This window comes from Monodon monoceros, unplaced genomic scaffold (assembly GCF_005190385.1).
Source record: "Monodon monoceros isolate NGI ecotype Baffin Bay Population unplaced genomic scaffold, NGI_Narwhal_1 Super_Scaffold_22, whole genome shotgun sequence".
In the NCBI taxonomy this organism is placed as follows: domain Eukaryota; kingdom Metazoa; phylum Chordata; class Mammalia; order Artiodactyla; family Monodontidae; genus Monodon; species Monodon monoceros.
In genome coordinates, this window is record NW_021703779.1 from 74,555,992 (window position 1) to 74,570,746 (window position 14,755).

Sequence of the window (14,755 nt, forward strand, 5' to 3'; positions counted from 1 at the left end):
TATGGGAACATATGTATATGTATAACTGATTCACTTTGTTATAAAGCAGAAACTAACACACCATTGTAAAGCAATTATACTCCAATAAAGATGTTAAAAAATCTTGTTTAATAGGCACTGCAATGCTAAGATGAAACTATAGTCTCAAGTTTTCAGATGTTTACTAGATGGCAGCTTTAGATAAACAATACATAACCGTAAAGTTTCCAATCAAACTGGGTGAGGTATAATAGCAATACTAATTCACATTCTTACCAGGCACATTTCAAAATTATTTTCTATAGCACATATATTAGATTGTTTGATTTTTTATTCATCCAATTGCTCTCACTTCTTTTGCCAAAATATTGCATTAACACTTTGTCTTATTAAGTTTAAGTATTACCTTAATACTTATTAAGTGTTAATGGAAAAAAAAAGTGTTAATGGAAGAACTATTTCAACATTTCATTTAGGAATTTTTCTTGAAATTTATTTAGCAAAGTGCTTATAAATTAAAAAGAAGCATACTTGCACTGCTGGTGGGAATGTGCATTGGTACAGCCACTATGGAGAACAGTATGGAGGTTCCTTATAAAACTACAAATAGAACTACCATATGACCCAGCAATCACATTACTGGGCATATACCCTGAGAAAACCATAATTCAAAAAGTGTCATGTCCCAAAATGTTCATTGCAGCTCTATTTACAATAGCCAGGAGATGGATACAAACTACGTGTCCATCATCGGATGAATGGATAAAGATGTGGCATATATATACAATGGAATATTACTCAGCCATAAAATGAAACGAAATTGAGTTATTTGTAGTGAGGTGCATGGACCTAGAGTCTGTCATACAGAGTGAAGTAAGTCAGAAAGAGAAAGACAAATACCGTATTCTAACACATATATATGGAATCTAAGAAAAAAAAATGTCATGAAGAACCTAGTGGTAAGACAGGAATAAAGACACAGACCTACTAGAGAATGGACTTGAGGATATGGGGAAGGGGAAGGGTAAGGTGTGACAAAGCGAGAGAGTGGCATGGACATATATACACTACCAAACGTAAAACAGATAGTTAGTTGGAAGCAGCCGCATACCACAGGGAGATCAGCTCGGTGCTTTGTGACCACCTAGAGGAGTGGGATAGGGAGGGTAGGAGGCAGGGAGATGCAAGAGGGAAGATATATGGGAATATATGTATATGTATAACTGATTCAATTTGTTGTAAAACAGAAACTCACACACCATTGTAAAGCAATTATACTCCAATAAAGATGTTAATTTTTTTTTTTAAATAAGCCTACTACCTGAGTATACCAGGAGTGACTCCAATCCTAGTAATGTGGCTTAATTTTATTTGTTGCATAAAATTTATTTTTAAAAAGAATGATCACATGTAGTATATACTGTGGAAGCAGTATGATTTAGTAGTTATAATTTTTATGTGCTAATTATGGTAAGCAGATTTGCATAAACTAAGTATTAGAGCAAAATATGATTCAGTATAACATAATCTAAATTGTGATTAGATTAGGTAATTAGTACAGGTCAGATTTAGCCTTAGAATGTAACACTTATGTCATGTCTATGAGAACTGCTTTAGACCATCTTCCCTATTTTTGTTTGTATGCTGAAGGTCTAATGACAATCTAAACAAGATTACCATTATGACCCTTAGAGAGCAAACGTATTGCTGTTTTTTAAAGAGTTTGAACATTGCTGTAATCAGTCAAATCCATTTTATGAATAGTCACAGAGTTTTCTGGTGAGTTAGAAGTGATCTTGACTACCATACAGGATACATAAAAACATTAACACATATTTTTACCATCCATAGTTTAGGTTAAAATGGAACAAAACGAATTATCTAGGTTCTCATTTGGTCTTTCCAAATATCATTTTTTGGAGTAATATGGCTTTAAAATATTATATTAGTTTGTGTTGTACAATGAAGTGAATCAACTATATGTATACCTTTATCCCATCCCACTTGGACCTCCCTCCCAGTTTCACCTCCCCCATCTAGGTCATCACAGAGCATGGAGCTGAGCTCCCTGTGCTATACAGCAGGTTCCCACTAGCTATCTATTTTACACATGGTAGTGTATTTATGTCAAGCCTTATCTCACAATTCGGCCCACCATCCCCTTCTCCGCCTGTGTCCACATGTCTGTTCTATATGTCTACATCTCTATTCCTACCCTAAAAATATGTTCATCTGTACCATTTTTCTAGATTCCACATATAGGCATTAATATACCACATTTGTTTTTCTCTTTCTAGCTTACTTCACTGTGTATGACAGACTCTAGGTCCATCCATATGTGTACAAATGAGTCAATTTTGTTCCTTTTTATGCCTGAGTAATATTCCATTGTATGTATGTACTTCATCCTCTTTATCCATTCCTCTCTCATTGGACATTTAAGTTGTTTCCATGTCCAGGCTATTGTAAATAGTGCTGCAATGAACATTGGGGTGCATGTGTCTTTTTGAATTATGGTTTTCTCAGTGTATATGCCCAGTAGTGAGAATGCTGGTTCATATGGTAGTTCTATTTTTAGTATTTGAAGGAACGATACTGCTCTCCATAGTGGCTGTATCAATTTACATTCCTATCAGCAGTGCAAAAGGCTTCCCTTTTGCTCACACCCTCTCCAGCATTTATTGTTTGTAGATTTTTTTGATGATGTCCACTCTAACCAGTGTGAGTTGATACCTCATCTAGTTTTGATTTGCATTTCTCTGATAATTAGTGATATTGAGCATCTTTTCACGTGTCCCTTGTCCATCTGTATGTCTTCTTTGGTGAAATGTCTATTTAAGTCTTCTGCCCATTTTTTAATTGGATTTTTTTTTTGATATTGAGCACATGAGCAGTGTATATTTTGGAGATTAATCCTTTGTCTGTTGCTTCATTTGCACATATTTTCTCCCATTCTGAGGGTTGTCTTTTCATCTTGTTTATGGTTTCCTTTGCTGCACAAAATATTTTAAGTTACATTAGGTCCCATTTGTTAATTTTGCTTTTTTTCCATTTCTCTAGGAGGTGGGTCAAAAAGGATCTGGCTGTGGTTTATGTCAAAGAATGTTTTTCCTAAGTGTTCTTCTAATAGGTTTATAGTGTCTGGTCTTACATTTAGGTCTTTAATCCATTTTGAGTTTATATTTGTGTATGGTGTTAGGTAGTATTCTAATTTCATTCTTTTACATGTAGTTGTCCAGTTTTCCCAGCACCACTTATTGAAGAGCCTGACTTTTCTCCATTGTATGCTCTTGCCTCCTTTGTTGTAAATTAGGTGACCATATGTGCATGAGTTTATCTCTGGGTTTTCTATCCTGTACCATTGATCTATATTTTTGTTTTTGTGCCAATACCATACTGTCTTGATTACTTTAGCTTTGTAGTATAGTTGGAAGCCAGGTAACCTGATTCCTCCAGCCCCATTTTTCTTTCTCAAGATTACTTTGGTTATTCAGGGTCTTTTGTGTTTCCATACAACTTGTAAAATATTTTGTTCTAATTCTGTGAAGAATGCCATTGGTAGTTTGATAAGGATTACATTGAATCTTTAGATTGCTTTGGGTAGTATAGTCATTTTCACAATGTTGATTCTTCCAGTCCAAGAACATGATATATTTCTCCATCTGTTTATATCATCTTTGATTTCTTTCATCAGTGTTTCATGGTTTTCTAAGTACAAGTTTTTTTGCCTCCTTGGGTCCGTTTATTCCTAGGTATTTTATTCTTTTTGTTGTGATGGTAAATGGGATTGTTTCCTTAATTTATCTTCCTGATTTTTTGTTGTTAGTGTATAGGAATGCCAGAGATTTCTGTGCATTAATTTTGTATCCTGAAACTTTACCAAATTCATTGATTCGCTCTAGTAGTTTTCTGGCGGCATCTTTAGCATTTTCTATGTACAGAATCATGTCATCTGCAAACAGTGACAGTTTTACTTCTTCTTTTCCAACTTGGATTCCTTTTATTTCTTTTTCTTCCCTCATTGCTGGGGCTAGGACTTCCAAAACTATGTTGAATAAGAGTAGTGAGAGTGGACATCCTTGACTTGTTTGTGATCTTAGTGGAAATGCTTTCAGTTTTTCACCATTGAGGATGTTTGCTGTGGCTTTATCATATATGGCCTTTATTATGTTGAGGTAGGTTTCCTCTGTGCCCATTTTCTGGAGGGTTTTTATCATAAATAGGTGCTGAATTTTGTTGAAAGCTTTTTCTGCATCTATTGAGATGATCATATGGTTTTTATTCCTTAATTTGTTAATATGGTGTATCACATTGATTGATTTGCATATATTGAAGAATCCTTGCATTCCTGGGATAAGTCACACTTCATCATGTCATATTATCCTTTTAATGTGTTGCTGGATTTGGTTTGCTAGTATTTTGTTTAGGATTTTTACATCTATGTTCATCAGTGATATTGCTCTGTAACTTTTTTTGTGATATCTTCCCTGGTTTTGGTATCAGGGTGATGGTGGCTTTGTAGAACAACTTGAGGAGTGTTCCACCCTCTGCAATCTTTTGGAAGAATTGAGAAGGATTGGTATTAGCTCTTCTCTAAGCGTTTGATAGAATTCGCCTGTGAAGCTATCTGGTCCTGGACTTTTGTTTGTTGGAAGATTTTTGATTACAGTTTCAATTACATTACTTGTGATAAGTCTGTTTATATGTTCTAATTCTTCCTGTTTCAGTCTTGGAAAAGTGTACCTTTCCAAGATTTTGTCCATTTCTTCATGATTGTCCATTTTATTGGCATATAGTTGTTTGTAGTAGTTTCTTATAATCCTTTGTATTTCTGCAGTGTCTCTTGTTATTTCTCCTTTTTCTTTTCTAATTTTACTGATTTGCATCCTCTTTTTTTCTTGATGAGTCTGGCTAAAGGTATATCAATCTTGTTTATGTTCTCAAAGAACAAGCTTTTCACTTTATTGATCTTTGCTAATGTTTTCTTCATTTCTATTTCATTTATTTCTGCTCTGATCTTTATGATTGCTCTCCTTCTACTGACTTTGGGTTTTCTTTGTTATTCTTTCTCTCATTGCTTAAATGTAAGGTTAGATTTTTTACTTGAGATTTTTCTTTTTTCTTGAGGTGAGATTGAATTACCATAAACTTCCCTCTTAGAACTCTTTTTGCTGTGTTCCATAGGTTTTTGGTCGTCGTGTTTTCATTGTCATTTGTTTCTATGTATTTTTTAATTTCTCCTTTAATTTTTTCAGTGATCTCTTGGTTATTTAGTAGTGCACTGTTTAGCCTCTCTGTATTTGTGTTTTTTACAGGTTTTTTCCTGTAATTGATTCCCAGTCTCATAGTGTTGTGGTCAGAAAAGATGCTTGATATGATTTCAATTATCTTAAATTTTCTGAGGCTTGATTTGTGACCCAAGATGTGATCTACCCTGTAGAATGTTCCATGAGCACTTGAGAAGAAAGTGTATTCTGCCACTCGTGGGTGGAATGTCTTATAATTATCAATAAAATCTATCTCATTTATTGTGTCATTTAAAGCTTGTGTTTCCTCATTAATTTTCTGTCTGGATGATCTGTCCATTTGTGTAAGTGGGGTATTAAAGTCCCCTACTATTATTGTGTTACTGTCGATTTCCCCTTTTATGGCTGTTAGCATTTGCTTTATGTATTGAGTTATTCCTATGTTGGGTGCATAAATATTTATAATTGCTATGTCTTCTTCTTGTATTGATCCCTTGATGATTAGGTAGTGTCCTTCCTTATGTCTTGTAACAGCCTTTATCTTAAAGTCTATACTATCTGATACGAGTATTGCTACTCCAGCTTTCTTTTGCTTTCCATTCGCATGGAATAACTTTTCTATCCATTCACTTTCAGTATGTATGTGTCTGTATGTGTCCCTAGGTCTGAGGTGGGTCTCTTGTAGACCGCATATATATGGGTCTTGTTTTTGTATCCATTCAGCCAGTCTGTGTTTTTTGGTTGGAACATTTAATCCATTTACGTTCAAGGTTATTATCGATATGTATGTTCCTATTACCATTTTCATTATTGTTTTGGGTTTTTTTTCTGGGCCTTTTATTTCTCTTGTGTTTCCTGCCTAGAGAAGTTCCTTTAGAATTTGTTGTTAAGCTGGTTTGGTGGTGCTGAATTCTCTTTGCTTTTGCTTATCTGAAAAGCTTTTGATTTCTCTGTCAAATCTGAATGAGATCCTTGCTGAGTAGGGTAATCTTGGTTGTAGGTTTTTCTCTTTCATTACTTTAACCATATCCTGCCACTCTCTTCTGGCCTGCAAAGTTTCTGCTGAAATATCATCTGAAAACCTTATGGGGATTCCTTTGTATGTTATTTTTTGCTTTTCCCTTGCTGCTATTCATATATTTTCATTGAATTTAATTTTTGTTAGTTTGATCAAAATGTGTCTTGAGGGCTTCCCTGGTGGTGCAGTGGTTGAGAGTCCCCTTGCTGGTGCAGGGGACATGGGTTTATGCCCTGGTCCGGGAATATCCCACATGCCGCGGAGCGGCTAGGACCGTGAGCCGTGGCTGCTGAGCCTGTGCATCCGGAGCCTGTGCTCCACAATGGTAGATGCCACAACAGTGAGAGGCCTGCATACCACAAAAAAGAAAAAGAAAAATGTGTCTTTGTTTGTTTCTCCTAGGGTTTATCCTGTATGGGACTCTCTGAGCTTGCTGGACTTGGGTGACTATTTCTTTTCCCATGTTAGGGAAGTTTTCCACTATAATCTTTAAATATTTTCTCAGACACTTTCTTTTTCTCTTCTTCTTCTGGGACCCTTATAATTCGAATGTTGGTGTGTTTAGTGTTGTCCCAGAAGTCTCTGAGATAGTCTTTAATTCTTTTCATTATTTTTTCTTTATTCTGTTCCTCGGCAGTTATTTCCACCATTCTGTCTTCCATCTCACTTATTAATTCTTCTGCCTCAGTTATTCTGTTATTGTTTCCTTCCAGTGTATTTTTCATTTCAATTATTGAGCTGTTCATCTGTTTGTTCTTTAATTCTTCTAGATCTTTGTTAAACATTTCTTTTCTTCTTTTTTTTTTTTTTTTTTGGTGGTACATGAGCCTGTCACCGCTGTGGCCTCTCCCATTGTGGAGCATAGGCTCCAGACGTGCAGGCTCAGTGGCCATGGCTCATGGGCCCAGCCGCTCCATGACATGTGGGATCCTCCTGGACTGGGGCACAAACCCGTGTCCCCTGCATTGGCAGGCAGACTCTCAACCACTGTGCCACCAGGGAAGCCCTCTTTTATTTTCTTGATCCATGTCTCCATTCTCTTTCCGAGATTCTGGATCATCTTTACTATCATTACTCTTAATTCTTTTTCAGATAGGTTGCCTATTTCCTCTTCATTTATTTGGTCTTGTAGGTTTTTACCTTGCTCCATCATCTGTGATATACGTTTTGGTTGTCTCATTTTTTTTTTTTTTATTGGTGGGACTGTGTTCCTGTTTTACTGGTTGTTTGGACTGAGGCTTCCAGCACTGGTGTTTGTAGGCTGTTGGGTAGAGCTGGGTCTTTGTGCCAAGGTGAGGACCTCTGGGAGACCTCACTCCACTGAATATACCCTGGGGCCTGAGGTTCCCTGTTAGTCCAGTGGTTCAGACTTGGAGCACCCACTGCAGGAGCTCTGGACCACTGACCCCCAGCTCATGAACCAAGATCCCGCAAGCTGCATGGGGCACCCAAAAAAAAAAAAAACAAAATAAAAGAAAAAAGCAAGCAGAACAATAATAAAGAATAAAAATTAAATTAGATTAGAAAACTAACAGATATGTTGAAAGAATTAAAAAAAATAAAAATATAGGTGAAACAACCAGAAGGTAAAACAGAACTACAATAGTAAATAAGAGGAGAGCGACTTCCCTGGTGGTGTGGTGATTAAGAATTTGCCTGCCAATACAAGGGACGTGGGTCCAAGCCCTTGACAAGGAAGATCCCATATGCTGCAGAAAACTAAGCCTGTGCGCCACAACTACTGAGCCTGCACTTCAGAGTCCATGAGCCACAACTACTGAAGCCTGTGCACCTAGAGCCCATGCTACACAACAAAAGAATCCACTGCAATGAGAAGTCTATGCACAGCAACAAAGAGTAACCCCTGCTTGCCACAACTAGAGAAAGCCCACATGCAGCAATGAAGACCCAATGCAGCCAAAAATTAAAAAGATAACTTAAAAAAGAAAATAAGTGGAGAAAAAGAAAAAAAAAAAAGCCGGAAAAGGCCTTGGCTGTGGGGGGCGGGGCTTAGGCAAGGGCAGAGTTTACTTTGTGGCCAAGGCTTATACTTAGCACCCACAGGGCAGAAAAGGCTCTGGGGGGTGGGGAGTGGGGGGTGAGGAGGAACCCAGGTCTTGGAGGGTGGAGGACCAGGTCCAGGACACCAGCAGGCTCACTGGGCCCACATGAGCAGGGGAAATGCTAGGCATGTTCTCCCCGATCCTCCAATCCCAGAGCGCCCCTCCCTGTTGACCCCTCTTTTTCTTCTCCCCCCTCCCTCCCTACTATGCCCCTGGGACTCACATGGCCTGAGGGGACCCCAGAAGGCAGGCAACCAGACATGGAAGCCTAACAAGCCTCCCTCAGCCGAGTTGGTAGGGGAAATGCCTTTGGCACTTCCCTTAATCCCCCGGCCCAAGATTCCCCCACACATCCACCCCCCCTCCTCTTCCCCAATCCTCCCTCCCACCTATGCCCCCAGGACTCCCACAGCTGGAGGCTGCCCAGGAAGAAAGAAGACCAGGCCCAAGAGCCCAGCAGGCCTCCTGGGGCCCAAGTGGGTGGGGGAAATGCCCGTGACACCTCCCCTGGTCCTCTGGTCCCAGAGGGTCCCTCCCATGTACCTCTCCTTTTCTCCCCCTGCCTCCCTCCCTCCCAGTTCTTAGGACCCACAAGGATGGAGGGTTCCCTGGAGAACAGATGACCAGGCCCAGGAGCTCAGAAGGCCTCCCAGGGCCCGAGTGGTCAGGGGAAACATCCACCATGCCTCCCCTGACCTTCCAGTCTCAGAGGGCCCCTCTCACCCACCTCTCCTCTTCTCCCCTCCCCTCCCTCCTATGCCCCTAGGACCAATGCAGCACAGAAGGGACCTTGGAGGGCAGAGTTTCCAACTATCATTTGATTCAATGGATTCTTTCTACATGTCTTTGAAACAGAACAGAAATGCCTCATAATTACTAATTTGTTTCTGAACTTTAAAGTCACTGAACTTGATTTTTCTAAGTTGCATATTAATTATGTGTTTGTAAATGTAAAACTGCAAAATCTAGGAAATATTCAGAATTCAGAGTTAAAATTACAAAATAGGCAAAACAGAATTCAACTCGAAATTCTCTCTCTTTGAATTCCACTCTATTTTCAGTGGATTATCACATCTTGGGCTAATTATAAAGTATACTCACTTCACTCCTTGTTAGTACCTGCCATGTAGGGTGGTAATAAAAAAGAGAAAAGAGAAACAGATTGGATATTTTCTACAATTAGAAGATTAAAATTGGGAGTTTAGGTGAGTGGCTAAAATTAATAAAGTTTTAGGTTAGTTGAGATTTTATTTCATGTTTAATTTTTCTCTGTTTGTATAACTTATGAAACTATCACCCTTACCAGTTGTAAAGAAATTAGCAATCAATCAATTAGTGGTCAACTACTACATGATTGATTGAATTCATTTAATTCAGTGAGGGATTTGATAATATGATAGAGAAGTAGGGAAAATAACTGTTCAACAAAATTTATGGCTGTCATAAAAAAGGCTGTGCTTGAAACAATATAAAAAGGGAAAATATTATAAAATTAAAACCATTTTTAATTTTAAAGCTCAGATAACATATTAAAACCATGAGTTCTGGTAGGAACCAAGATGGCGGAGGAGAAGGACATGCTCTCACTCCCACTTGTGAGAACACCAGAATCACAACTAGCTGCTGGACAATCATTGGCAGGAAGACACTGGAACACACCAAAAAGATACCTCACATCCAAAGACAAAGGAGAAGCCACAATGAGATGGTAGGAAAGGCACAATCACAATAAAATCAAATCCCATAACTGCTGAGTGGGTGACTCACAAACTGGAGAACACTTATACCACAGAAGTCCATGCACTGGAGTGAAGGTTCTGAGCCCCAGGTCAGGCTTCCAAACCTGGGGGTCCAGCAACAGGAGGAGGAATTCTTAGAGAATCAGACTTTGAGGGCTAGCAGGATTTGATTGCAGGACTCTGACTGAACTGGGGGAAATAGAGACTCCACTCTTGGAGGGCACACACGAAGGAGTGTGTGCATCAGGACCAAAGGGAAGGAGCAGTGACCTCAGAGGAGACTGAACTAGACCTACTTGCTAATTTTGGAGGGTCTCCTGCAGAGACGGGCGGCAGCTGTGTCTCACTGTGAGGACAATGACGCTGACAGCAGAGGTTCTGGGAAGTGCTCCTTGGCATGACCCCTCCAAGAGTCCACCATTAGCCCCAACAAAGAGGAGGATAGGCTCCAGTGTTGGGTCACCTCAGGCCAAACAACCAACAGGAAGGGAAGCCAGCCCCAAACATCAGCAGACAAGCAGATTAAATTTCACTGAGCTCTGCCCACAAGAGCAACACCAAGCTCTACCCACCACCAGTCCCTCTTACCAGGAAACTTGCACAAACCTCTTAGATAGCCTCATTCACCAGAGGGCAGAAAGCAGAAGCAAGAAGAACAACAATCCTGCAGCCTGAGGAACAAAAACTACATTCACAGAAAGACAGACAAGATGTAAAGGCAGAGGGCTATGTACCAGATGAAGGAACAACATGAAACCCCAGAAAAACAACTAAATGAAGTGGAGATAGGCAACCTCCCAGAAAAAGAATTCAGAATAATGATAGTGAAGATGATCCAGGACCTCGGAAAAAGAATGGAGGCAAAGATCGAGAAGATGCAAGAAATGTTTAACAAAGAACTAGAAGAAGTAAAGAACAAAGAGATGAACAATACAATAAATGAAATGAAAACTACACTAGAAGGAATCAATAGCAGAATAACTGAGGCAGAAGAACGGATAAGTGACCTGGAAGACAGAATGGTGGAATTCACTGCTGTGGAACAGAATAAAGTAAAAAGAATGAAAAGAAAAGAAGAGAGCCTAAGAGACCGCTGGGGCAACATTAAATGCAACAACAATTACATTATAGGGTTCTCAGAAGAAGAGAGAGAGAAGGGACCAGACAAAATATTTGAAAAGATTATAGTCGAAAACTTCCATAATATGGGAAGGGAAATAGCCACCAAAGTCCAGGTAGCACAGTGAGTCCCATATAGGATAAACCCAAGGAGAAACTCACTGAGACACATAGTAAACAAATTGGCAAAAATTAAAGACAAAGAAAAATTATTGAAAGGAGCAAGGGAAAAATGACAAATAACATACAAGGGAACTCCCATAACATTAACAGCTGATTTCTCAGCAGAAACTCTACAAGCCATAAGGCAGTGACATGATATACTTAAAGTGATGAAAGGGAAGAACATACAACCAAGATTACTCTACCCGGCAAGGATCTCATTCAGATTTGATGGAGAAATCAAAAGCTTTACAGACAAACAAAAGCTAAGAGAATTTAGCACCACAAAACTAGCTCTACAATGGATACTAAAAGAGCTTCTCTAAGTGGGAAACACAGAGAAGAAAATGACCTACAAAAACAAACCCAAAACAATTAAGAAAATGGTCATAGGAACATAGATATTGATAATTACCTTAAACGTCAATGGACTAAATGCTCCAACCAAAAGACATAGGCTTGCTGAATGGAAACAAAAACAAAACCTATCTATATGCTGTCTACAAGAGACCCACTTCAGACTTAGGGACACATACAGGCTGAAAGTGAGGGGATGGAAAAAGATATTCCATGCAAATGGAAATCAAAAGAAAGCTGGAGTAGCAATACTCATGTCAGATAAAATAGACTTTGAAATAAAGAATGTTACAAGAGACAAGGAAGGACACTACACAGTGATCAAGGGATCAATCCAAAAGAAGATACAACAATTATAAATATATATGCACCCAACACAGGAGCACCTCAATACATAAGGCAACTTCTAACAGCTATAAAAGAGGAAATTGACAGTAACACAATAATAGTGGGGGACTTTAACACCTCACTAACGCCAATGGACAGATCATCCAAAATTAAAATAAATAAGGAAACAGAAGCTTTAAATGACACAATACACCAGATAGATTGAGTTGATATTTATAGGACATTCCATCCAAAACCAGCAGATTACACTTTCTTCTCAAGTGTGCACAGCACATTCTCCAGGATATATCACATCTTGGGTAACAAATCAAGCCTCAGTAAGTTTAAGAAAATTGAAATCATATCAAGCATCTTTTCTGACCACAACACTATGATATTAGAAATGAATTACAGGGGGAAAAAAACGGAAAAAACACAAACACATGGAGGCTAAACAATACGTTACTAAATAACCACGAGATGACTGAAGAAATCAAAGAGGAAATCAAAAAATACCTAGAGACAAATGACAATGGAAACACAACGATCCAAAACCTATGGGATGCGACAAAAGCAGTTCTAAGGGAAGTTTATAGCTATACAAACCTACCTCAAGAAACAATAAAAATCTCAAATAAACAATTTATCCTTACACCTAAAGGAACTAGAGAAAGAAGAACAAACAAAACCCAAAGTTAGCAGAAGGAAAGAAATAATAAAAATCAGAGCAGAAATAAATTAAATACAAACAAAGAAAACAATAGCAAAGATCAATAAAACTAAAAGCTGGTTCTTTGAGAAGATAAACAAAATTGATAAACCATTAGCCAGACTCATCAAGATAAAGAGGGAGAGGACTCAAATCACTAAAATTAGAAAGGAAAAAGGAGAATTTACAACAGACACCACAGAAATACAAAGCATCCTAAGAGACTACTGCAAGCAACTCTATACCAATAAAATGGATAACCTGGAAGAAATGGACAAATTCTTAGAAAGGCATAACCTTCCAAGACTGAACCAGGAAGAAACAGAAAGTATGAACAGACCAATCACAAGTAATGAACTTGAAACTGTGATTAAAGATCCTCCAGCAAACAAAAGTCCAGGACCAGATGGCTTCACAGGTGAATTCTATCAAACATTTAGAGAAGGGCTAACACCCATCCTTCTCAAACTCTTCCAAAAAATTGCAGAGGAAGGAACACTCCCAAACTCATTCCATGAGGCCAACATCACCCTGATATCAAAACCAGGCAAAGATACTACAAGAAAAGAAAATTACAGACCAATATCACTGATGAATATAGATGCAAAAATCCTCAACAAAATACTTGCAAACAGAATCCAACAACACATTAAAAGGATCATACACCATGATCAAGTGGGATTTATCCCAGGGATGCAAGGATTGTTCAATATACACAAATCAATCAATGTGATACACCATATAAACAAACTGATGAATAAAAAACATATGATCATCTCAGTAGATGCATAAAAAGGTTTTGACAAAATTCAACACCCATTCATGATAAAAACTCTCCAGAAAGTGGGCATAGAGGGAACCTACCTCAACATAATAAAGGCCATATACGACAAACCCACAACACACATCATCCTCAATGGTGAAAAACTGAAAGCATTTCCTCTAAGATCAGGAATGAGACAAGGATGTCCACTCTCAACACTGCTATTCAATATAGTTTTGGAAGTCCTAGCCATGGCAATCAGAGAAGAAAAAGAAATAAAAGGAATCCAAGTTGGAAAAGAAGAAGTAAAACTGTCACTGTTTGCAGATGACATGATACTATACATAGAGAATCCTAAAAATGCCACCAGAAAACTACTAGAGTGAATCAATGAATTTGGTAAAGTTGCAGGATACAAAATTAATGCATAGAAATCTCTTGCATTCCTATACACTAATGATGAAAAGTCTGAAAGAGAATTTAAGGAAGCACTCCCATTTACCACTGCAACAAAAAGAATAAAATACCTAAGAATAAACCTACCAAGGGAGACAAAAGACCTGTATGAAGACAACTATAAGACACTGATGAAAGAAATTAAAGATGATACCAACAGATGGTTGGTGAACATGATATACCATGTTCTTGGATTGGAAGAATCAATATTGTGAAAATGACTATACTACCCAAAGCAATCTACAAATTCAATGCAATCCCTATCAAATTACCAATGTCATTTTGTACATAACTAGAACAGAAAATCTTAAAATTTGCATGGAGACAAAAAAGGCCCAAAATAGCCAAAGCAATCTTGAGGGCAAAAAGCAGAGCTGGAGGAATCAGACTCCCTGACTTCACACTATACTACAAAGCTACAGTAATCAAAACAATATGGTACTGGCACAGAAACAGAAATATAGATCAATGGAACAGGATAGAAATCCCAGAGATAAACCCATGCACCTATGGTCAACTAATCTATGACAAAGGAGGCAAGGATATACAGTGGAGAAAAGACAGTCTCTTCAATAAGTGGTTCTGGGAGAACTGTACAGGTACATGTAAAAGAATGAAATTAGAACACTCCCTAACACCATACACAAAAATAAACTCAAAATGGATTAGAGACCTAAATGTAAGACCGGACACTATCAAACTATTAGAAGAAAACATAGGAAGAACACTCTTTGACATAAATCACAGCAAGATCTTTTTTGATCCACCTGTTAGAGTAATGGAAACAATAATAAACAAATGGGACTTAATGAAACTT